At 42.4% G+C, this 23,986-nt stretch overlaps 1 protein-coding gene across 3 annotated transcripts in view; it reads right to left on the reverse strand.

Moving 5' to 3' along the window:
- RALY (RALY heterogeneous nuclear ribonucleoprotein) overlaps nt 1-23,986 on the reverse strand; it is a 200,844-nt gene that overhangs the window by 130,512 nt on the left and 46,346 nt on the right. For all 3 annotated transcript variants that reach the window (XM_083444088.1, XM_083444087.1, XM_083444089.1), the window contains one exon: nt 3,970-4,066. The gene's annotated coding sequence lies outside the window, so the exon portion shown is untranslated. The remainder of the gene's footprint in view (nt 1-3,969; nt 4,067-23,986) is intronic.

The following is a 23,986-nucleotide window of genomic DNA, read 5'->3' on the forward strand; positions in this document are numbered from 1 at the left end:
AACGACCTTGACAGATTAGAGAACTGGGCCAAAACAAACAAGATGAATTTTAACAGGGAGAAATGTAAAGTATTGCACTTGGGCAAAAAAAATGAGAGGCACAAATACAAGATGGGTGACACCTGGCTTGAGAGCAGTACATGTGAAAAGGATCTAGGAGTCTTGGTTGACAACAAACTTGACATGAGCCAACAGTGTGACGCGGCAGCTAAAAAAGCCAATGCAATTCTGGGCTGCATCAATAGGAGTATAGCATCTAGATCAAGGGAAGTAATAGTGCCACTGTATTTTGCTCTGGTCAGACCTCACCTGGAGTACTGTGTCCAGTTCTGGGCACCACAGTTCAAGAAGGACACTGACAAACTGGAACGTGTCCAGAGGAGGGCAACCAAAATGGTCAAAGGCCTGGAAACGATGCCTTACGAGGAACGGCGTGTTTAGCCTGGAGAAGAGGAGGTTAAGGGGTGATATGATAGCCATGTTCAAATATATAAAAGGATGTCACATAGAGGAGGGAGAAAGGTTGTTTTCTGCTGCTCCAGAGAAGCGGACACGGAGCAATGGATCCAAACTACAAGAAAGAAGATTCCACCTAAACATTAGGAAGAACTTCCTGACAGTAAGAGCTGTTCGACAGTGGAATTTGCTGCCAAGGAGTGTGGTGGAGTCTCCTTCTTTGGAGGTCTTTAAGCAGAGGCTTGACAACCATATGTCAGGAGTGCTCTGATGGTGTTTCCTGCTTGGCAGGGGGTTGGACTCGATGGCCCTTGTGGTCTCTTCCAACTCTATGATTCTATGATTCTAACAGTGAAAGTAAGAAATGTATATTAAGTGAATAGATTGGAAAATTCTCAGGTGTGACTGATGGAAGTAAAAAAAGTGGTATAAGATATGAAATTATGTTTAATTATTGTTGCAAATAATATGTTGAAAAACTAATAAAAATTAAAAAAGAGAATTTCTGAAGCATTCTTAAAGTTGTTGTATAAGAACTTGGCACCGAAGCCAAAACAAATGTGAAATATACAATTCAAATTTGAACTCTCATGTCCACGTGCATCAAATAAAAAATTATGGGCACATCAGAAGACGTCAAACAAAATTCAATTCTCTGCTTTATTTTCCTGGCCTGTACGTGGGGGACTTTCTTAGGAAGATATGTATGCTGTTTGTGGTGCTCCTTAAGACCTGCATAATAATGACTTGTGTCGGCAGAACGGAAGGCAGAGCATAATATCCCAAACCTTCATTTCTGGGGCCTTTCTCATGGTTGAAATCACTAAATTTGCCCATTCCACCAACCTTGATAACACTAACATCACTATGTTTCAAAATGTTTATACTGTTTTACCCCATTTTTTCATTTTTCAAGTGGAATTCATTGTCCTTTTTTTAGATTTTCAACAGGTGAGGTGGAAGCCTTTACTCACTGCCAAATGAATGAAGAGGATGAGAGCATCATTTACTCCATCGCCTAAAAATAATGCAGTTTTTTGTTTGCCAATTCTTTTCAACTGTGGACAATTCCTGGCCTGAGGCCACCTGGAAAATATTGTGGCTATGTCTCTACATTTATTGATTCTCAGAAAGGAATCCAGGATTTTACCAGAGAACTGGCAGAATAAAACACTTCATTGTCCACAGTTCACTGTGCTCAGTCCTCTAAACAGACCTGCCATTATTTCCTAAATTACTGTTTCTCAAAATAGTGTGCATTTTATTTTATGCACCAGTTCCTTCTAGCTTCTAAAGTAACCCCCACAATTTCTGGTTCCTATATACTGTTTCCCTTCAGTAAGCAGGGATGTGTATGGTTTGAGATTCACTCAGAACTAATGGTGGCCTGCCCATTCCAATTGGTTTTGTGATATACTCTAGTGGGTACCTAAGGTGCTAGAAGCCAAGTAGACAGTGGAGATATAAGCAGGGAGAGATAGCAGAGAGGCATTTGGGTGCCTAGGTAACACTGGACCAAATATCTTGGCTAATTAAGACTTTGCCATAATTATTTGGCTGATAAATATTACCAGTATAAGATAACATAACTGAGGCAAAGGATCACTACCCAATATAGATTTTGATCTGGCACCTTCTCATGTATAATTTTACAGCACTCTCTATTAACTTACTCTTGAAGCACAATAAGAAAGCTACATATTATTATTTTTTTAAAAATACTATCACACTCAAGGAGATGGAGCACAAATATTATATAGCTAAGTCATGATGTGTTTATTCACCAATATTTTCATGAGGCAAAGCATATTATGGAAAAGTCTTATATGCCATCTTTGGGGGCTTGCTTGCCTAAGGCAGTCCTCAGAACCATAAAGCCAAATAACTACAGTGATTTAAAATAATCAAAATTAAGGCAGCAACATTTAGAGCTATTTTTAAAAGGCCAGTATATAGAAAGACAAAGATCTAAACAAAGCTTTGTAGAAAAAAGCCTTTTAGAAAAAGGTGGCATGTATTCATCAGAAGCTTGACTGAACCCAGTAGCCATTCCAAGCACATGTTTATGTGTATGTACAGAACACCCTTTTGCTGAAGTCAAAGATACAGAGCATGCGTTTATTAATAGTTGTGCTTGACCTGGGGGTCAAGAAGATTAGCATTGTACTGCATTGCTTAATGTGTCCCTTTCTCAAGTTGTATTTCTAAAGTTGGCTTATGACATCAGCCGATGCCCTGAAGAGTGAGAGTTCTGCGGTTGCCTAAAATAATGTTCTTCTTCTCAAAGTTTTCTCCCCATGACAAAGACCTCCAGATCCATATAAGGGAAATATTAACAGTTACTGTCCACATGACCAACGTTTTATTGGTTTCAGTACATGGGCATCTTTTTCAGTTCAATAGACGGCTTCAGTGAGAGATATGATATCAGTTATCTCAGATGCATGAATTTCAGGCAGCATTTGACCAAAGGCAGCTTAAAAACTGTTCACTTTCCTATTTACTCTTCTCTTGCATGTCTTTTTTTGGAATGCAGTTCACTTTTCCTTCAGCGGGGGCTACAGAGGTCGCAGACAGGCCACCACTTTAAAAGGGTATAGAATGCAATATTAATCCAAGGTAGACAGGAACTGCGACATGTGATAAATGACTGGGACAAGTGATTAGAGTCTGGATTAATTTGTGATTAGACACTGTGATTGAGCTTACTGAGCTCATAGACACCAGAGGTACCTGAAAGGGCACTCTCAGGGCAGGAATCTTTGTTCCAGACACTAGAGATCACACACACAAATCACTGTTGGCTTTGCCAGCATAAAACTTAGACACAAGAAAGGTTATGGGCCAGATGCTACAGAATCTTTGTGATCCTTCAAAACTTAATAAAGTGGTTCCCCTCCCAATCGCCTTGTACACAATAATTGGTTGCTTCTACTTGTCACGCAGTATTAGAATTCATAAAGCTACATGCTGTTTTGGAATGTTCACGAATCTGATACATGAATCTGATACATGTTTGTGAATTGACAAGATTCAACCCCCCTGCCAAGTAACTGTGAAAAATTCAAGGCTTGCTTTCTACATTAGAATATGCCAAGGCATCATGCCCAGCCCTGCCATTAGGTATGGTGATACATCTGCCTTAGGCAGTAAAGGAGCAGGAGGACAGAACTGCTAGTGAGCATGCCTGCCCTGTGCCCCTAAGCTGCTCTGCTACCCTCAAGAGCTGTGGAGGATGTAGCCCCATTGACAGTGTTGAAGATTCAACTGCTAGTCAGTTTCATACACATAATATGTGTGTGTAGAGGGGGCACCATCTTGCCATTCACCTCAGCTAGCAAATGTCTTAGATCAGCCTTGCTAACCACAGAACAAACCTCCTCCCTTCCACAGCCTTTGTTCAGAGATCACATAATCTTGTCTCATAAAACTCTTAGTTCTCCACAACAATAGTTATGTCGCAAATGCAAATTTACTGGCTAACCTTAAACTGAATTGTGTCAAATCACTCACCAGGAATGGTGCTTTGGGTACAAGAGTGCAGTTCCTCCTTGCCCACCAGGTAGGGGGGCTCAACTGGCGTGGTAACCCTTTATAGACCTGGCTTTACCTACAATAAACAGGACATAGGAAACAATTACCAAGCATGACATACAATCCAATGTTTTGTCGTCTATCTACTACATTATACACACAATAGTACTTGAAGTGTGTTGGAATGAATTTGCAGAGCTAGATCATAGGGCCTCTTTGATGTAGCAGTGCAGGCCATCCCTTTTTGAGCCAGAGAAAGGGTTCATTAGGAAAGGTCCGGATCGCCTTCCCCAATATGTCCCAGGCATCTTAGTGAGATCATCTTAGTGGTCCCCCATGGATCAGAAGCATGATTCATATCAGCAATTCCAGGTGGGACCTGCAACAAAACGTAGCAATGCAGTACACTCCTATTCAGACAGCCATTAAGTCAGCCATGTCTTCTTCCTGGATTCTTGCACAAACAGCTGTGCCCTTTGTGTACATGTGAAAGAATATATTGTGGTGAAAAGCCCTGGCTGGAGAAGTTCACACTGTTCTAGACCACTTTGCCCCATAATGAAATATGGGGCAAGTCCAATAGCACACAGACAGAAAAAGCAGTAGAAAGTCAAAATGTCCTAGCTCACAGTGTTGTTCACAGCCAACTGTTTTTTCAAGACAGTGGTGGTTTTGAAGTATAATGCATGCAACAACTTTTTTCTCTCAGAGCTGATTCAGAGCTGGATCAGGCATGCACACATATCACTTAGTATGCCATCACACATGTTAATTGCTTCCTTTGAAAGTGTTTGAAGTGGTGTTAGGAAACACGAAAGCTCTGCATGCAGTGTTTGATCCCTGATGGCCAAGCAAGTGTTCATGTGATGTTGTAGTAGCTGAATGATGAATGAACATGTGTGTATGTGGCTGGCTCTCACATGGACCTGAATGGTGACTGAAAGGTAGGTTGAAAGAATGTGGGCACTCATTTCCACTCTCCAAACTTGATGGTGCATGTTTATATTATTCTAGCAGCCTTTTACCTGCTTGGAAATTCTAAGTTTTGAAATCGGTGATTAAAATCAAAACACTTTTATAGGGCTCAGTCTGCCATATTAATTCAAATGGAATAAAACTGGCCAAACACAGGTGAAAACCTGCTCCTTTATCTCAGGAACCATCCTACAAAAATTGGTTATGATATCTTACAGGGTGTCCAAATGCATGGTGAACAAACAACTTTCAAAAATATATAGTGTTCTGTGAATCTAGAAACAACACTTTTATGTTTTTTAAATTAAGGAAAAAATCAACACTCAAACTGCCTAATTTGAAGTAGTCCAACCCATGTCCTTTATTATAAAATGTTAAAAGTGGAAGGTCAGCTCATCGGTCTGATAAACCAGACAGAAGCTTCTCCTTACTCCTTCTATAATTAAGGACTCAATCCATATTTGGTTCTCTGGATTATTTCACAACATTTCACTGGGGCTAAAGTTTTAAACTGAAGAGTGATGAGAGGAATGAAGAGCAAACCTTCTAGCAAAGAGGACACTTGTGCTTAATATGTCAGTGAGAGATTACATGTTCACCTGCCTTGCTGGAATCCCACTTAGTTTACAAGTGCAGTGGTTACATGTTATGTGTGGATACAGGATGAGAAGCAAGTGGGACCCTAATTGCATATAAGAGATGCAGTCAAGGTCAGTTCTTATATCCAAACATTTAATTTACTCTAAGAAATGTGGCTTGTTGGCATTTATGCTGCCTGCATCCAGGGTTTTCACACACAGACACTCCCAGCCTTCAAAGCAAGTATCTTTGGTAAATGGAGTGAATATTTGGCTGCTCTCATTTCTACAGATATATGTATAGTTGGAGCTGTTACCCCCTGACCTCACTTTTTTCTCCTGCAAACAGTGGTTTGGATCCAGAATTTTTCATCCTTAGACTAAATCTATTGAAATCAGTGGGGCAAGGCAAATACAACTAATTTAAGTCCTATCGGTTTCAGCAGATCTACTGACTAAGGCTGCTTCCAACCCATTCAGCACAACCTGTGAAAAGGGTTTAGTTTTAGTTTAGTTCATTATTTATAATTTGATTTTCGGATGAGACAATCAAATTGACTTACATTTAAGAAATACACTAAAATGTAATGAGTTAAATTAGAAACAAGACTTCCCCTCGCGTAATAAAATGATCAGCAATTATAATTAGAAGACAGCAAGCATCAGACTAAAAATTCCAGTAGTGAGCAGATCATAGATTAAAAACTGGCTATAGAAACTGTATGCACTTAGGATGCAATCCTAACCCCAGTTACATGGGAGCAAAGCCCACTGAATTCCACGGAACTTCCTTCTGAGTAGACATGATTAGGATTGTATCCTCAGGCTATGTCAGGGTGAGTAGAAATTATTCCAACAGATGAGTCCCAAATACGTGAACAGAATTTGCAGATGAAGTTAGTATGCATAGCTGCTGTTTCACAATTAATGCCACATCAACACAGGATGAGGGGGGACCCAGTAGGCATGATCCCACTCCCCATGCTATGTACATAGATTATACACTAATGGAATGCATGCACATTCTTCACAATATTCTTGTTCACTGCTTTGCTTTGTGGACTCTCTCTCTGGCCCTCAGGGCTTTCTGCCTGGCAAAGCCCCTTTCACCATCCATGCCCTGCACTTTCTCCAGCTGCTTTTGTCTGGCTGGGATGCCTCCTTGAAAGCTTCTTGCTTGCCTGGAGAAATATGGAAATATGTGTGAAGTGGGTGGCTGTGTAGGCACCTTCAATGTCCAGGTGGCTGGAACGTAGCCTACTCAGGAAAGTTAAGCGCCACATATGGAACCTCACCCACTTTTTGCTTCTGTCCCCAACCATCACTGATATGTGGTTCTTGGAATGCTGCCCATGAAAGAAAACAGCCTTTGGATTGAAAGAAGCCCCCATCCTTGCATGAAGTAATGCTCTTCCACAGTCAGTTCCAAAGAACCTCATTGACTTCTATGATACTCAGCATCTGAGTTTTCTTGACTGTTTAGGTACAAACAGCCCTGGCTGGCTAAGGGGTTACATTTCTGGTGCATTCTACAGTTCAGAAGATTTCCATCACATCTATTAATGCGGTAACATCAGAGCAATGGTGATGTTGGGCACAACTGCAGTGAACGTTTGAGATTTATTCAGCTCCCTGCTTGCTCCTTCTCAGTTACTGAAAACACTCTCTAATTGAATTGATAAAAGCCAGTAAATTGCCCCTTTTTATTGTGCATGCCTTACAGTACAGGCTGGAGAGATGACTCATCCCCCAGGTGTAATGATGTGAACCACTGAGGCTACTTCGGTGATTCACTTTCAGCTGCATTGTTCACACAGATTACTTGGAGGAGATTAGTGTTACTGGAGAAGAGTGCGTCAGGACACCTGGCTTCCTTTCCTGGCTCTTGCATCATTAACATCACTTAGGATCTTCCCAAAAAGGACATATAGGCACATCTGTTTCTCATCTGTCACCTGAATTCTGCACATTTCATGCACAAGAACATTAGGTTTCTGTTGCTGAAACGACATTTTCACAGCGCTCAAAACTGTAACATTATTTTCTCTATTTTCACTGTCCAGGGTGTAAGTGTCATTGCTGATGTATCCAAAAATGGCACCAAACACACACAAGAGGAAGGAGTTTGCATTGGGAATCTCTTGTTAAAATGAAGGGTCCCCTCCTTCATCTGAGCAGGGGTTTCTGTGCAAATCCTTTATTGAATCAGGAAGGTTTCCACGGAATCCTGCTGAACCGAGCAGGATTTAATCTCCACTCACAAGCTGACGAATGGTGGATAAATGCTACTCAGTTTGGCTATGTGCCCCTATTCCCTGCTGGAAACAAGCATGCCCAGCCAATGCAGGATTTAACCATGCCCTCCTGCCCATCAGATAACATTGCAAGTGATGTCAGCTGAAGCATGGGCATGATATGGGGGAAATGGCTTCATGGGCCAACTTGGATCCCCTGGTTCCCCACCACTGCCAATGAACACTTGATTAGTCATTTAATAAACCTGCAATTGTGTTTGTCTTTTCCCAAAACGCCGGGTCAATTACGGATTTGCAATCCGAGCTTATACAGCTTTGGGGGAGAAAGTTCACTGCAGATCAACTTTACAAACAATCACTTTATTTAGCATTCCTCCCCCTCTCTAAATCAATATTCAAATGTTCTAATTAGGAGCTATCTACTCCTGTAACCTTCGTCTACGCTTATTTAGTAGGTGTGAGATTCAGACACATATTGAATCATCGACAGTGCAGAACTTTGCAGAGTGTCTTCTCACATTTTAAAGAAGCATTTTGCTTGTTAACTGTGCTTGCTGGCAGCGGCGGAGCTAGCCGCTCGGGTGCCGGGTGCGGTGTGCATGTCCAGCAGCTGGGGGCATGGTGAGCCGCCCATGGGGGCGTGGCACACTGCTTGGAGCCTCTCCGCTGCCTCTCCCTCAGCTGTCGGGCAGCTGAGGGAGAGGTGGAGGGCAAACACAAGTTCCATGCTGCCGTTTCAGGCAGCGCGGAGCCTGCAGGTCACTCCCAGGAGAAACGTGTGGCTCAGGCACGCTGCAGGCCCTGGGGTAAGTGCCGGCCCCCGCAGTGTGGCGCCCAGAGCTAGCTGCATTTGGTTACGTTTGTTGACTAAACTAAAAAGTTTCGTGAGCCCCATTTTTTAAAAAACTCATATTTTTGTCATTTTGTCATTCCCCCCTCTCAGTGATGACATCCAGGGCAGCCCACACCCCCTTCCTCCTCCACTGCTTGCTGGGTGCCCTGTCTCTGTCTTTGCAATGCTGTCTCTTTTCTCTGATGCTGACTTCAGCTACAGAGCTGAACAAGCCATTCACTGCTCTCTTATCATATGTTAGGCCCCCTGCAGCGCTGTGGATCAACCTGGTGTCCTCCAGACAACCTGCATTAGCAGGGGCTGATGGGAGTTGTAGTCCAAAACATCTAGAGGTCACCACACTGATGAGGGCACATCATGAACAACAATGCTTTATTATGCTGAGATATCCAGATCTTATGTTCTTTTCACAAATGCAAAGCTGCAACCAATGTAGAACTAACCACCTGCAAGTCACTTTAAGAGCCTACTTTTATGTTACGTAAATATCTATGCCATAGACTCTACAGGAAGCTCACATCATGGATATAATGGGGGAGACAACAACAAAAAATTGGCACATTTCTTACACTGCCGAACTGATATTCAATCCTGAATATGTTTTCCCTTCACCCATTTTGGAGAGTAAACAGAATTGCTCTCAGGGAGCCCATGCAAGTATGTAATTTGCAACGAAATCCAATTCCAGAAGGGATGCTGTGCCGTCAACAGTAAACAAATGTATTTGCTCAGTTTCAGCCAGTGATTACTGGTGCCAAGATTCAGATCTGGAATCTAATTCATAAACTGATGCCAAACCCTGAAATCTGAGTCTCTCATATTCAGTCACAGACAGAGTATTTTTGCTCTTATATGCAGGCTGTAAGGAAAAGCAAATGCCTCTTAGAATGAGTGGAGTGATCTTTTCTTACCTTAAGCCAGACCCTGCAAAATCTACGGTGATCATAGGTAGGACTTCAAGGGAGGCTTCAGAGTAAGCCTCTCCTTTTAAAGAAGCTAAATACTGCTCATTGGTACATCCTGCCTCTAGGCAGAATCTCCCACTTCCCAACTATGGAGAAAAAATAGGCCATTATGGCCAACACAGGCCATCAAAGCTTAGGCAACAGCTGACTTGTGTGTGGAAGATGGTGATGCTAAAGGTATTGGTGCCTGCTTTCAGATGTTTCCATTATATTAGGTCCTGCGTCTTATGGTTTTGAAGAAACAAACATTAAATTGTATACATGGTTTTATCTTAATCTTTGGAGAAAGAGGAGGATTTGCACAATCAGAGCCGGCCCTGCCTCTAGGCAGAGTGAGTGTTCTTTAATTTATTATGGCTGTATTTTTTTTCTGCCATGCAGGAGGAAGTGAGCTTACAGGATTTATTTTATTTTTTGCCTCAGCTGTCAAAATACACTTATGTGTGTGTGTGTGTGTGTGTGTGTGTGTGTTCTATTTACCACTCTGTCTCTGGCAACAAAATGTCTTGAACTGATTCTGGGCACAATTACTACAAAGACTGTTGAATTTGAACATCTCAATATTATTGAACTGAATGAAGGGACATATTTTGCCCTTGCATTCTAATGACAAATAGGCTATTTCTACTCAAAACACCAGATAATCTCACAAACTCATATGCAGCTGCCTTATTGAGGCAGACCATTGGTGTACAGAATTTACATCATTTCTGACTAACAACAGCACTCTACGGTCTCAGACACACATCTTTCCCAGTGTCTCCTACCTGCTTCTTTGAGATAACAAGTACTGAAGCTAGAACTAAGGATACTTGAGAATTCAATCTTTGCAAATTACAATAAGAACTGATCTGATCTGCATCTCTTGTGCTAATGGGAACTTAAGTTATCCACTCATTTGTACATTTCCTGAGAGCCCTGAAACTGTTCTCTGCTGTTCTGTGACAAAATAGGCTTAGAAATGCAAGCTTTGAGAGAAAATAAAATTTGAAGTGCATATTTTGAGAGAAAAAGGTTTTTATAAATATTTCAGTGGGGGTAATGTTTTAAAATACAATTTTTGGATAGATTTCAATATCAGTTCACACATTAATGGGGAAATGGGATGGAAAGGACGGTTCAGAAACTTCAGCTGCTGCTGAATTTGGCAACCGGGTTGCTCAGTAGGGCAAGATGGTTTGAGTGTATTATACTGATCCTGGCCAGACTGCACTGGCTGCCAATTAGTTTCTTGGCCCAATTCGAAGTGCTGGTTTTGACCTATAAAGCCTTAAACAGCTCAGGATTGCGGTACCTCAAGGACCACCTCTCCCCATCTGAACCTTCCTGGACCCTGAGATCATCCTTTGAGGCCCTTCTTTGTGTGTTCCTCCATGAGAGGTCCAGAGGGTTGCAACACAAGACCTGGCCTATTCTGCATTGGCTCCCCGTTTGTAGAATACTCTTCCCAGAGAGGATCACCTGCTGGCTTCATTATACACCTTTAGGCACCAGGTGAGAACATCCTTCTTCAATCAGGCCTTTGGCTGATTAACATCCTATGTCTTAAATGTGTTTTGGGGAGTGGCGGCATATTGTTTTGTTTTGTTCTTGTTTTTATTTTTCATTTTGTGTTTTTATCTTGTATTTTTATGCTGTGAACTGCCCTGAGAAGTTCAGATGAAGGACAGTATACAAATGTAAATAATAGCAGTACTGTAAGTAGTGATGATGATGTTGCAATGGGCAAGTATACGCAAAAGTGACACAGACTGGAACAAGACAGGGCAAATGCACACCATACAATTAAAGCACATCCAACACACATTGAAAGCATGTGACTTCCCCCAAAGAATCCTGGGAACTGTAGTATGTTAAGGATGCTGAGTGTGGGGAAACCCAGGATTCCCTTGGGGTAAGTCATGTGCTTTAGATGTGCATTGGATGTGCTTTAAATGTATGGTGTGGATCTGTCCTGATTTGTTCCGAGCTGAAACCCTTGGCATAAAAGAATAATCAGCAATACCACTGAGCTATGACCCTTTCCAGTAACTCCTCCAAAGCCACATAAACACTGCCAAATGTTTTAAGAACATTACAGCAGAACTGGCTGGAATAATCAGCCAACTGGGACAGGTTAGATATGTTGCAGTCCACCCACTGAAAGTATTGGAGAAGCTCTGGAAGTGGCATTACCTTCATTAACTCTGGTTGAGTATTAATAGCTGGCAGCTGCACAATGGAACGAAGGTATGAGTGCCTAGTGTTGAAATGATTAACTCATTTTCCATCTCAGTTGGTAAGAGCTCAAGTCAGGAGACTTGAGGGGAGCCACAAAATAATTTTTGCTGACCATAATTACATCTATGTTTTTTTGCAAATCCAATTAGTAGCTTCAGGCTCTCATATAATTTGAACTGCAAACTCAACTATCCCTCTGGAACTGGAGGGGAGAGATTTTCGATGAGGGGTGGGTGGATGTTGCTGGTCTGCAGCTCCCATCACCTCTGACCATGGGCCATGTTGGCTAGGGTTGATGGAAGTTGGTGCCCTATAACATTTAGCAGGCCACAGGTTGCCAAACCTTGTTTTAAACATTCACCCATAATTTTAAAAAGGCAAAAGAAAGATTTCTTTTTATCTTCCATGTGTGTGCATCCAAATAGCGGTAAGGGAGAATAATTTGTGTCAGGGTCCTTTCCCCCATCCCAAAGTAGTAGTATTCATAAATGCAATCTCATTGTAATCTGGAACAGATGTGACAGCAGATCAGAACAATTTCCTCCTCAGAAACTCCCCATACTGAACCCCCACAAACATCTTGTCAAATTTGCCTAATAGCAGTAATGACCACATCTATTGATGTTCTGAATCGTGGATATGTGACTGTTACTTGGCAACTGTAAATAACATCAGTTAGAGATTGATGTTGTCTAAAATTGTGTGCACAGTCTCTCTCTCTCTCCCCCCTCCCCCCTCTCTCTCACACATGAGCTAAAGTATAAAAGCTCATCGCACATCACAGGTTTCTACCTTTCCAAGGCATTCTGTAAGACAAGGTAAGAGTCATTAACTGAAAAACAACAACCCTACTGACCAGACTTTCAAATACTCTTGTTAGAGTCAGTGACAGAAGAATAGGGAAAGGACAGAAATTCAGTTCACCTTCTCATGCAAACCTACCTAATTTGCAGAACCTGAAACAATATTCAAACCAAAAGGCAACTATCCTTTGAAATTCACACTTCTCTGAATGTTGTGTAACAATTTTCCAACCAAATGATGTGCCGAAAAATGTGCCATTACAAGAGAGTGTTTATAAAAAGGTGGTTATGGTGAAAAGAACACAAAATGCATTTCATTAGGATAAATATATTGCAGAAAATGTGCATATTAGGCAAAATTGCATGGAAAAGTATTTATAGTAGGAAAAATGCGCAGGAAAATGCTGGCAAACTTTGTGAATACTTTTTAAAAGAAAATTTGTAAACTGATGAGGAAAGTGGAGAACTGAACTTAAGATTGTCCCTACAGAAGACAAGCCTACATTTTGAACATCAGTTTTATGCCAGTCTAAATTGTCATGGCTATCTCCTCCCAAACCTATCCCAGGAATTGTAATCTCCCAAGGATGCTGAAGCTTGTTAAGGAGGGGCTCGCTTTCCCGTGTCCTCCCTCCAGCTACTAATCACTCACACGTAGGCACTGAATGGGTTAGCAGGCTTTATTGATGTCTTCTCTGGCACCAGCTACAGAACATCAAACAGCAGTCTCATCCATGATGTGTTCTCTGCCCCCCCCCCGACAGGTTAACTCAAAGATTTATACGAGTTGGGGGATGCTGGCTGCCAGCCAGCCAACCCCATCACCTGCTCCCACTTTGGGGACTAATTGTTACCACCTGCCTGAGGGTAGCGATACTTGCTTACAGAATCACTACTTCACGCTAAAGCTTATGTTAAAGATTCATCACATCAGGTGCCCCGTCCAACTGTTAATACAATCAAGTCTGATGTTTGGAGAGTTGACAAAAAAACAGGTCAACAAAACAAGAAGTTCTGACAGCATAGAAGACTAGCCTGCTAGATGTCCTCAGCAACCAGTTGCACAGAGTGTGGCCGTGCAGCAGAGCAATATGAAAGGCAGTGAAACTGGATTGGCTCTCTAGAATCACATGATTCCTCATATGTTTCTCTAGTCAGAATCCCAAGTTTTGCAGGGAAATCTGTTCCCAATTCACAGGCCTTCAGGTTCAAGCTGAACATCCAGCCACTTCAGCCATTCACAGACAACTACTCACAGGTTTTCCTGAGGAGAGGAAATGACAATGTGACACACACATAGAGGTGCCCAGCCCAGACCTTCAGGATGGAGGAAGGTGGGGAATATTTGTTGGGCTATAATACTCTGATAATACTGGAGAACAAGGCTTGGAGAACTGTTCACCACAACCACCTCAGGACTAGGTGCAATAGAGGGCAGGAGAGCTAAACCAATGATGGATTAATACCAGCAACACTTGCTGCTATTCCCAAACATATTCTTTCCCCACCTGTACCTCTGTAAACCGTCACATCTGTTTTTAAAACAAAGGCATCACCTTCCCATTCTTTCCACTCCTCCAAAGAAGACTGAACTTCCACTGCCCACAAAAGGAGAGCTAGTTAATGAGGAACTGCTTCCAGTCAGCACACCAGGAAGGGGAGACTCTGCCCAGTTTTGCAACAGCAAATCAAAAAGACTCAGCTCAGGCACAGATCCTTTCAACCCACAAAAGCACACAACACACACACTGGCCAAACTCTAGAAAGCCCTGCCTTAAACACAAGATGCCATCTGCTAGCATTAGTTATGCCAGAACCGCACAGAGAAGAGGGGCAGGGCCCACCTGTCTCACATTTCCCTCCAGGTATCCCTGGGCTTAACTGTCAACTTCTCTTACGGCTTGCTTTTTAAACAACCAATAAGTCTGCTACGTAGTGAGGTATTATGCTCTTCATTCACCCAATCTTTTCAGAGAGCTTCTTTTCCCACTCCCTTCCTTTTAATTCCAGGATCACAGGCAGGGTGCAGTTATGAAGAGGAGGCTTGACATTTCTCCTTGAGCAATTTGCTGTGGAATTTTCGATGGAGCCTTTCACCCCCCCCCCCCCACCAACGTGACGTTAATTGTTGTTAAATATTCTTATCTGTTACATACAGTTCTGTTTCAAGAAAGGTCAGTGGCTGCGTCCATGACAGGGTCTGTTGTCACTGTGCAGTAGAACTAATCAGTCACTCCCGGGATGCATTCAGAGCCCCCTCCCTGCACACCCCTCATTAATTCAGGCTCAGCAGATAGACTTTAAAAAATGCAAAACATTTCAGCTGCTCAGATGGGTATTAGGATATGAAGTTATTAGCTCAGCTAGCACTGGAAGCCTAGTTAATATTGCCTGTGTGACTCTAACTACACCACCACCTCATTAAGCGGCCACACGGCTTCACAATGGGAAGAAAATCCTCCTTTATTTAAAAAGTCAGCATTTTTGGCAGAGGTGAAGGGTAAGATCTTTTACTGAGGTTTGCAGAAGATGGCTTCTTTTCCTATGCTTGCTGGGTTTAGGGTAACACTAAGCAGGCCTGTTTTCCACTTGACGCAAACCTTGCTGCATATTATTAAATAATAACAACTGCTCTTGAAACCCACCAGCAGAGGAAGAAGCCCTCATAGGTCCTAGCAAGGGTATTGGAGTAATGCCAACCACACATCTTGTAAATAGACACATACTTCAGAAATCAACCTTGTGCTGCTGCTTCCCTCCTGGCGCAATAAATGTGATGCTATAGAAATGACACGAGCAAGGAGAAGGAAAGTAGTCTTGTGTGCTGTCCATTGGATCAGGATTTGGGAGCTGAGCTGTATCAGGTAAGACCATCCCTGTCAAACTGCATAGCGTATCAGAAGAAGAGGGTTAATAACCCAAGAAAGCAAACAAGTGAGATCTTCTGCTCCTCGTATCAAGCTCAGTTCAGGCAATAGCTTTTGAGGATCTGAGATGAGCTGTGAGTGGTGGACTCTCATTCACTGGTGGCTTTTAAGCAGAAGGTGGATGGCCATCTGTCATGGATGCTTTAGTTGTGATTCCTGGATTGCAGAGGATTGGGCTAGATGATCCTCAGGTCCCTTCCAGCTCTATAATTCAGAACTGGGAAATCTGTAGCTGATTTCCAGTTGTGGTTTGAATGTCATGATGCTTTGTATGCCATGGCAAACTAATGCTAGTGATATATTGCAAACTGAAAGCTACACAAGAGAGGGAAGACAACACACACTAACCGAAACAACTTGTGTGGGGAATATTTGTCAACACCAGGCCACGGATGGCGTTACCTGTCCCTAGACCTGTAGGATATGCTTTGAAGCTTGGGATCTCTGAGGTCATCAGTCACCAGTCCCTGTGCTCAGTTCTGGACCAGAAACCCAAAGGTGCAGCAAAGAGAAAAAGGATTGTTCAGCTGTCTGATTGCTCTGATACTTAGTATTTTGCTTTATCAACTCAGAAGATTTGCACTGCCTGCAATCCTTCACAGAATTATTTGGGAGTAAGCTGTAAGTGTACATAGGCTTGCTGATGAGAACTGAATCAATCCATCAGGAGTGTGTCAAGAGAAGAATGTGGAAAAAAGCACCAGTTTGGATGCACCCGAAACCTCAGAGAAACCTTGCCTTCAATTAAACCCCCGACCGCTAAGAATTATGCAAGATTACTCAAGCACATAAGGGGTTGAAGTGAAGGAGTTTGGGGCTTAATTAAATCCAGTAGGCCTATCCCCTTATTTCTGCCAGTTTTAGCCAAATCATGCCTCACTCACCAGCCATAATAAATAGTAGCTAAGGCACCATTACAAAAGCTAAGAAGACCATGAATCGTGGAGGAAATAGTAAGCCCCAGAGTAGTCATAAATACACAAATACTAGCTCCACTAGTGAAATTATATCACCACTTGCATGTTTTAACTGTTGTCAATTCTTAGTTTTAAGAGATTTAGCTAGATTGTGAGCTGCTTTGAGGTTTATAAATCTGTAAGTGAAAAGTGGTATACAATTTTGTTTCAATAAATAAAGGAATATTCAGCTCCTGAGAGTTAAGCAACATTCTTAAGTAATCTGCTGGCACAGAGATGTAGAAGACAGCCGCTGCTGGCAGCATTTATTTAGCATTTAAACACTGTATGTATTCTATTAAGCAGCTAATTTGGCTTGGCAATATTTTGGCCCTGTAGTGAGCCAGGTTGGGAATAAATGCTTGCCGGGTGTAAAATGACCCAAGGATTCAAGTGGTCAATGTACTTTTCTATTTTAAACCAACGAGCCTGCATTATATTGCTTGTATTAAGCTGATGTGCATCTGTGCGGGATTGTATGACTGCCGTCTCCCCTGGGACTGCTTCAACAAAGGTCACATCTCATGCGTGCTCATTGTTTCTCCTCCAGCAACTCAGTAACACGTTTATATTTATGTATCTGAAAGGAGATATGTGTTGTTTATTAAGAGACAGTACATTTATCATATATTCATAGATCTTAACGACGACAACAAATGCACACGGGACTGGCTACATAAGCAGCACCTTGGCACTAGAGAGATTAGTCCGGGGTCCAAAGAGCTGATTTAACTCAGCCCAAGAACTTGAATTGGACATGTAACATGGGAGCTGTGATTTGAGAAATGTAAGCCCAAAGTCCCTTTGAGCACATGGAACCAGATGCCTGGTTCTTCAGATTCTGCAGAGGAAAATTTAGGGGCGTGTAACTGCTTAAATTGCACTGGGCGCGAAGCCTCAGGGGCACCACAACTATGCTATAGAACGGAAGGCGAGAGGCAGGAGGTACCCAATTCTGGTGTCGCACAGGGCACTGCTGAAATGTAAGACGCCAAGATACACCACTGGATCCTGGACCTATATGATATGAATAAGAACTGCCATGCTGGGTTTTTTATTATTAAAAATTTATTATTAAATTTATATCCACCCACTTTACTCCAAGGAGCTTGTGGTTCTCCCCCCCACCCCACATTTTATTATCGCAACAACAGATCCAGGTAGGTCAATCTGGGAGACTGTGACTGGCCCAAGGTCACCCAGTGACCTTCATGTCTGATTACAGATTTGAACCCAGGTCCCCCCAGCTCTTGTCCAACCACTATACTACACTATAGCCCCGAGCAACACACCCACAAGCAAGAAGAATGTGCACTCTTCAAGTTGGACACAAGAATGGACAATTAGAAGATAAAGACTGTGCCAATTTATTAATTTAGCCACAGACATTCCAGGGAGTGAGAGTGAAAGCTCCTCACAAATGCTGCCTTTTTGACTGACAGACCCTTGCCAGCTGCACTGGAGGGAATTGGATTTCCCCTTTCAATGCAGAACGACTTCCTCCTTGCCTTGGCTCACCCGAAGCCAATGCCTTTCCATTATTTTTAGCTCCAGGATATGGAAGCCAGAAATGATAGTGGGTAGAAGATTCTGGGTGAAAGATTTAGGGCAGGCTGTAGCCAATGTGGCGTCCTCAAGATGGTCTGAAATTTCCATCTTCCCATATCAATGTCTTTGGTGGCTGGCGCTGACTTCCAGAGGGCATCATCTGGCTATTCCTAATTTAGGGAGACCAGTGCTGTCCTTGTAGGTAGCTCTTGAGATTCCTTCGGGTAGTGGAAAAATATCCAAACTCTTCCTCTCTTGGTTGATAGTCTAGTTACTTAGGAATGGATCTCTTTGAGCTGATGCAAATATTCACTTTTTGAAGTGCTGCTGTCTTCTCATGCTAACACACCACATCTGATTCTAGGTGGGGAGTTGCATATTTTAAAGCCCCCTACATGAAAATCTCTTGTGATCCCTAGCAATTGACATACAGAAGCATACTGCTTCTGACAGTGGAGGTATAATATATCCAGCAGTTGATGGCCCTTGTAGCCAGCCATTGATAAACCCTGTTCCCCATGAATTTCTTCAATCTCTGTAGTTTCCCATGGGCCCCATCACCTGACTCCCATCCTTACACTGTACACTGTGCTGCACTTTTCTCCTTCCTTCCCCACCATTCCAGGCAAAACTCTGCAACGTCTGACCCAATAGGAAGAAATTGTGCAAATTATGTAACTTTCTGCAAATTTGGCTGCCTGGTGTCATTTATGCTAATTGCAGAATTTGGTTTGTTTTAATAGAGTTGAGAAGTTTTGCCAGCGGCTGATGGGAGATGGCAGAAACACTCAATCAGCAATATAAAAAAGCAGCCCACCTTCCGCCTAAGATAAATCCATTTGTACATTCTCAGGCACACTAATACCATCCTTCCGGGACTGTGCAGGATTAACAGGGAATGCCAACTCTGCTTAATAGGAAAGCTCCTCAAAGCCAATATGTATGATAATGCTTATGCAGCCTAGGTACCACTAGCTGCTATTAGCTTAGTCGCTTACGATATCTTTATTGCACTTCTGCACACAAGGATAGCTTGTGTGCTGCCTTTATACTTTCTAGCTTCTGAGTGATCTCTACGACATCAAAGCTCCCCCGCCCCCCATGTTTGGTAATTTGTAGTAGTTACTAAATGCTAGAATACTTCGCAGTCTCTTTATTTATTTTTTGGTAAATAATTTTTATTAATGTTCAATTAGAAACATCCCAGTTAATAACAAATCCAATCCAATCCAAACAGTCTCTTTAAATAAGGAATTTTCCAACTATATTATAGCAGTTTTCTTGAAATATGGAGGACACACACACACACACACACACACACACACAGATGTTTGAATCCATTGGATTTAACCAGCCAGCTTGGCCTCTAAAAGCAAAGCTAACTCCGGTTGCAACTTCAGAATGCTGAAGGTGGTGTACAGGTATGCACAGACTGATTGTTTAAGAGTCCCGGCCCTCTTTCTTGTGCGTTCGTGATTATTTGTAATCATGATGGTACCAGGGTGGTTGCACATGATACTTCTTTTACTTCTGTATATGCCTGCAAAGGTTTCACCATGGACATATTTCTTTGTTTCCAATCAGTGCATGTTCTGTAACTTCCTGCTGAAATCCTGCAACTTTTTATTCCACACACATTCCAATGTATTGGTTTTGCCCCACATCTGTTGTACTATAGTGCATGAGTGCTCCTCCAGATGGCAATACAGCAATGCAATGACACTGGGGAAGCATTGCAGAGCAGCTAATGAGGTAGAATGGTGTGTGGATGGTCCAGGATAAAGCCACTATTAATGCGCTGTTACTGTGTCATTGACATGTTGCAAAATGCACCCACACAAACACACCGGTTGTCCAAAGTGACCCAGAGCCTGCAATATCACAACAGAGAATCGCACTATCTGTGGAATTTCCTGTCCCTTGTTAAAAGGAGTCCTCTGTTTGAAGGACTGTGCAGTCCAAGTCTGGTTTAAAGAGCCCTAAGGATGCAGAGCAGGGCTTGCTCATCACCTTTGTGGCAGCTAATCTTGCACCAAAGAGTTGTCCCATTGTATCAGGAGACATTCTGTCCATAAGGTACCAGGAACAGCCTTACTCCTTATCTTGTTACCACATACCAAAGTGGTACGCATAATACAGAAGAGGTCCACGTGCTGCATGAAGGTGCTCAGAGAGTCCTTTGTTTGCTTGCAATTAACCAGAGTCCTTATATGGAATCTTAGTAGGGCGTTATCCCAAATGATTGGAAGGTACTCCATGCATATGTATAGTCTTAGCAGATAAGGGAAAAGTATATTAGGAAGCCCCCTTCTTCGGGAGGGTGCTCAGTCCTTTTGGGTGTTAATCCACTGAGCCTGTCTGTCTGGCCAGCAAAGACGATAAACGTTCCTTTCTTCTTTTCATGCAACAGCGTGGTATTTTCCTTTCAGCCTTTTAATTTGCAACACCTTGAGGTTGCTCATCAAAAGTTAAGAGCCAGACAGCAGGCTGAGAAGACGCACAGGTTCACAGCCTTTCCCACTAGAATGAGAAGAACTGTATGCCTACTTAAATCATAATCATTTTAAAATGTATACCTATCAACTAGCATGTGCAAATTTTACAGCAACGTGTGTCCTTTGCGATCCAATTCCTCTTTTGGCAATGAGTTATTGGCCACCTTAGCATGTCCTGATCTAGGACAACAGTGTGATATTCTATCCCCAAATTATGCATGGGGAGAAATCTGGTTTTTCCATTTCCAAAAAGGGCACCAGGCCAAATTTGCACCCTAGCACTGGAGATTCAAAGATCTAAATTAATGGCTTGTTTATTTATGGGGGTGGGGGGGGGGAGAGAGAAAACCAACTGAATGCTCATGAAATGATACGGTATTCCTGCAAGAGGAGAGAATAGCTTTGCTAGTGCTTGCCATTTCTTTTTTTTAAAGTGCCAGATAAGGAGTTCTTCACTGATTTGGTGGGTGGAGGCGAAAGCCTCCAAAAGTACAAGACAATTTTTCATTTTACTTGTATTCCTAGAAAGCATTCTGGCCTGCCAAATGCAAAACCAAACCAAGCATTCGTATGTTGTGTTGCTTTCTCTGCTCCTAGATTGGCAATAATTGCTAAAAGCAGAATCATGTAGAATTACACCAGTACGAGGGGAGTGGGAGGCTGATGTTATAGAGAACCCAGAACTGGCATCCCTCTTCCCAGGTTACAGACTCCACTGGCACTTCACATTGTCCCCATTTGCAGTTTAAATGTGTGCAGGACTATCCTGGCCTTTCAGCTGCAACATAGACATATATAAGAAAACTTCTGTTGAAGGACAAACAACTCAAAAATATCCTGGGTGGGCAACTAGACATACCCTAAAACATGCACTCAGAATTTGGATTCCAGTCAGCAGTCCCTTTCCAGTTTGCACGCCACTGATTCCAAATCAAGGGCATAAAGCAAATGAAACTTCTGCAAGGCTTTTCGGATGGGGCCCAGGGCATTTGAAATGGAATCTGGCCCGGTACCTTTTCCAAGTAGCACCTGCTATGTTTTATTAAACCAGGTTGAATGTCACAGGCCCTTTGCCAGCAGGTGTCAGGAAAAGAGCAGCTGAGCCAAGGAACTGACGTCCTCAGGGTTAAGGGGACGATGCAAAGAAATGCAAAGCTCTTCAGCAACCCATCTAAAGTGGGAGTCTTGTATTTCAAGACCAGCCTCCTCTCCTCTTCCCAGTTACCTCGCTGGCCTGAAGGCCATTGGCCACAAGCCAGGATCTAAATCTGGCAAAGCAAGCAAACAGATATTTCTTCTTCCCTACCCATACGAGCTGACAGTTTGAATCTTGGTTGACTAGGCCTGGCAAGGTATAAACTATTTTGTTTCTCTTTGGATTTTGCTGGTTCTACGTATGCAAGGGACTCCAGTATGCTCAAGAGGTCATCTTACCACCTGGAAGCTTCTGGCATCGTTCCACCCCACCCCACACAAGTGATGGCTTGCCACTGTGTTGTTTTGCTGCCTCATGGGGCACATTGTCACACCACCACTAGCCAGAAACATGAAGACCGTTTAGGCCAGAGGACGAAAACCTGGGGCCCAGGGCCAAATGTGACCGAGGGCCCAGGGCCTCTAGGTTTATTTGGTTCTAATAATTCTCTCCAGGCCACACCCACTTTTTCCAGGCCACACCCCTCACATGCCCTGCTTCACACACATGTTTTTGCCTGACTGGAATATGTCCTTGAATTCTGACAATGCTTCTTTTCTGGATGAGGATACAGAAGAATGTGTGCAGAAACATAAGTAAAATTTATTGTGAAGAGGTGTATGTGAATCTGAACTTATGATATGGTTTATCTCCGTAGATCATAGCATGAGGATAAGGATCAGCATAAGTGTAATATGACCAGACCTCCATGTAATATGACCTCCATGATGAACTTTGGTGACGCTGGAACTTCCAGCCTTCTGAAAGGCATTCAGGCATATCCTGAGTTCACCGCCATAAGGACAGGTATACTTTCCTTCCTCCTCTCTCCACTTCTAGTGTGAGTTTATGGCAAAATTGTCATGCTCACATTTCTGTAGGCCTTTAAAAAATAGTTAAGGTCCTGGGGGCCAATGCCATGCCAACCCTTACCTTGCCTTCTACTGTCAATAAAAATTTGGCCTGATTTTATCCCATCGCCATTGTACAGTCTTGTTATTTTTCTGTTCTCATGGGTCACATAATGTGTTTGTCTGGGCAAGTATGCACCAGTAATTTCAGTAGGACATATTCCCCAAAAGGCTAAATATTGAACAGGTATCACATCTGCTGTATTTTCGGTGCTTACTGAATACTTTCCTCTTTCAACACAACTTTTAAGTAGAGAACTTTCCCAGTCTGTTTCTGTATTAGAATTGTTTTTTTAAAAAAGTTTTTAGATATATTAATTGTTTCATTGCTTGCATGTTTGCCTCACTAGTCTCCTTTGGAAGGAAGAGTATGCTATAAATTTAATTAAAACTAAATAAATTTAATCTAAAGTTTAATTTAATAAATGAAAATTCATTTCACATCTGATATTACTACAATAAGCATAGTTACATGAAATGACCCACAGTTTTCATTTTCCTCATTCCATATATAGTGATTTTTGTTAATTTATCCAGGGAATTTATGAATCACTCCCTCTGAAGCTCCTAGGGTAGCATGCAGTTACAAGAATAATGCAATATAATAACATTCAAACAGTAAAATGATATGAAACACAGAAACAAATAAGCCTTAAAACTACAATTAAAACAACTATTGAACATGCTGCAGCCCTTGAGCAAATAACAAAGTATTTGCCTGGCACGAAAAAAGACACCAGAGTGCTTTTTCGGGCAAGCTTCTATGGGTACAGCATTCATAGCCACAAAGCAGTCAGAGCAACAGTATAGTCAGAGTTCTCCAACCCTGCCAGGTCTGTGCACACATTTGGATTTTTCAGTGAGTGCTGCTTATTTATCTGTTTGTTTATTTGATTTATAAACCACCCTTCATCATAAGATCTCAGGGTGGTTCACAGAATAAAATACAGGATAAAAACAAATAAATAAGTAAAACAAAATAGCAAAAAAATAACCCACCCTTCCCAAAGACACATTTAAAAGGCTGTAGAATATTAATCAGCCCAAGGCCTGGTTGGAGAGGAGCGTTTTTTGCCTGGCACCTAAAAACATGTAATGAAGGCACCAGGCGAACCTTCCTGGGGAAAGCATTCCACAAATGGGGAGCAATTACAGAAAAGGCCCATTCTCATGTTGCCACTCTCCAGACCTCTGGCGGAGGAGGCACACGAAAAAGAGCCTCAGAGGATGAATGCAGAGTTCAGGACAGTTTATATGGGGAGAGGCAGTCCTTTCATGTATTGCAGTCCTGAGCTGTTGGTACCATCCCCCCTGA

This window comes from Podarcis tiliguerta (genome assembly GCF_965153285.1).
Source record: "Podarcis tiliguerta genome assembly, chromosome: 6".
NCBI classification, from domain to species: Eukaryota; Metazoa; Chordata; class Lepidosauria; order Squamata; family Lacertidae; genus Podarcis; species Podarcis tiliguerta.